Source organism: Colobus angolensis, unplaced genomic scaffold (assembly GCF_000951035.1).
Source record: "Colobus angolensis palliatus isolate OR3802 unplaced genomic scaffold, Cang.pa_1.0 Scaffold138, whole genome shotgun sequence".
In the NCBI taxonomy this organism is placed as follows: domain Eukaryota; kingdom Metazoa; phylum Chordata; class Mammalia; order Primates; family Cercopithecidae; genus Colobus; species Colobus angolensis.
The window spans coordinates 1954308-1956906 of NW_012114466.1; positions in this window are offsets into that span (position 1 = coordinate 1954308).

Here is a 2599-nt window from a genome sequence, read left to right on the forward strand (position 1 = left end):
GCTCATGCCTGTAATCCCAACACTTTGGGAGGCCGAGGCAGGAGGATCACTTGAGGCCAGGAGTTCGAGACCAGCCTAGGCAACACAGTGAGACCCCTTCTCTAAAAAAAATGCACTCCAGCCTGGATGACAAAGTGAGGCCCTGTCTCGAAAAAAAAAGAAAAATAACTAAAGGAGCAACTAAAATAGAATTTTAAATGTATCTGTCTTACTTGTTCAGAAAGAATTTAACATGACTTGCAACGACTCACAGCAAGATAAATCACTTGTTAAACAAATGTGAAATACACTGATATCTACATTAAACAAAAAGTATAAAACAAATGTAAGAAAAAAGAATTATCTTACACAGAGAAGAAATAGCTGAGGAATATCTCAATATTGATATTATATGACCATAAGCAATATGTTTAAATAATTTTAGTGACCAAGACACTGTTTAAGAAGTGGGTTACAGAATGCATTTAATACAGACCATGGAGAATTTAGACCATGGAGAATTAGATAATGATGTATTGCTATATAGCAAATTAGCCCAAAATTTAGCATTTTAAACCAACAACATTTATGATCTCACATAGATCTGAGCAGCTTAGAGTGCCTCACAAGTTTGCACACTTGGTTGAGGATGTGACTGGAGCTCAGAGGACCTGCTTCCAAGGTGGTTTATCACATGGCTGTTCGAAGGAGGCCTCAGCTCCTCACCACACAGCTCTCTGCATATAGATGCTTGAGTGTCCTCCTGACATGGCAGCTGGCTTTGGGCGATCCAAGAAAGAGCTAGCAAAGCGGAAACTACAATGCTTTTTATGACCTAGTCTGAGAAGTCGCACACTGTCACTTCTGCCATATTCTACTCTTCACAAGCAAGTCACTAAGTTCAGCCCACACTCAAGGAGAAAAGAATTAACCTCCTCCTCTTGAGAAGGTCAGAGTATCAAAGAATTTGTGAATATATTTAAAATCACCACAATGGGATGTAAGAATTTCTTTTCACTTACAGGTTGCTAAAATCGTAATGAGATCCTGAGATCCCTTTCTCTGGAAACTCCAAAATTAGAACTGTCTTCCTGAAATAGCTTCAATTTTTGGTTTTGATAAGACAGGAGATTCAACACAAATGGATTCTTGGTCATATACCCTTGTTATATTTTAATAATAGGTCCTAAATAACTGGCATTTACTATGCATAAACCACTATGCTACACATACAATATTACAGATCCTCAAAATAATCCCTCGAAGTGGCTGCCATCATCTCATTTTCACGACAAGAAACAGGAAGTCTACAGAGACTAAGCCAGGATTCATATCCAGGTCTCCATGGCTCCAAAGCCACTGCTCTTTCCACTGCATGACACTTCTACTACTCAAGCTACCAAAGACAGAAGTTTGTTTTGTAGCATGGAAGAGTTCAGAAGGACCACCAACTCCATTATGTCTATGATTCTTCAAATATCAAATGGAATCCTAGAGAAATAATGTATTCCACCAAAAGAGAAGAATCTCTTAATTACCTTCCTCGCCGTTTTTGCTTTTTGTCTGCTGCTTTCTATTTGCTACACTGAGGACTCATTGTGCTTGGCTTTTTGTCTCGTCCACCTTCTAACACCTTGGCCGATCCTTCCCCTGGGTCCATCTGTGTTCCTGTTCATGCTAGACAACAGCCCTATGCCCTCTCTCAAGAGGAGACCTCCAAGGACAAACACTGGCTCCCTGAGCATCAGAACTGGAGGGATCCTCTCAGAGGAGCAGGAGTGTGGGCCCAGCCCCATGACACCCTTATGATTTGTCCAAAGACAAAGAGAAGCAGTGACAGAACCAGGACCAGAAGCCTGTCCTTATAAACCCTGATCATGAGTTCTCTGCCCCACCACACAACAGTGCCTTTCCATGCCAGGACCTGCACATCAGTTCACCTTTCCTGGTTTCCAATCTCTGCCTGGAAGAAGGACACTGCCCCAGAACTCAGATGAAATCTGGGAAGCATCCTCATTTCCTCATTCTCCCCCCAACAATCCAATTGGTCCCTGAGTCCTGTCCATTCAACCTTATATCTCTCAGTATTTATTCTACTCATCCCCACAGACAATGTCCTAATTTAGGCACTTTTCTCTTTCACATGGGCTTCTGCTACCAGTCCTTAAAGATCCCCGCTATCTCTAGCTTCATCCTCTCTCATTTATTCCCCACAATGGACGCGGAGGTTGCCAGGAAGATCTAACAGGCAGATTATTACCATGCCACTCCCTTGACAAAAACCATCAATTATTCTCTGTAACTTCTTCCCTCACAAGAGACAGAGTCAAGAAAGGCCTTCTAAACTAGCTCAGGGGCTTGGATTTTCTCCAAGTTATAAAAAGGGAACTGATGTTTGAATAAATGTCTCCTCTGTACGAGAAACCTAATCTATGTTACTTTACTTGTCTCATCGGTTTTGCAAAATTAACATATGGCCCCTTTGCAGACACTGTTCCTTCTAGTCCTCTCATCTATAACCCAGCACCTGAAATAATCTTAAAAAGCCTTTCCTGAGCCGGGCACGGTGGCTCAAGCCTGTAATCCCAGCATTTTGGGAGGCTGAGGCGGGCGGATCACG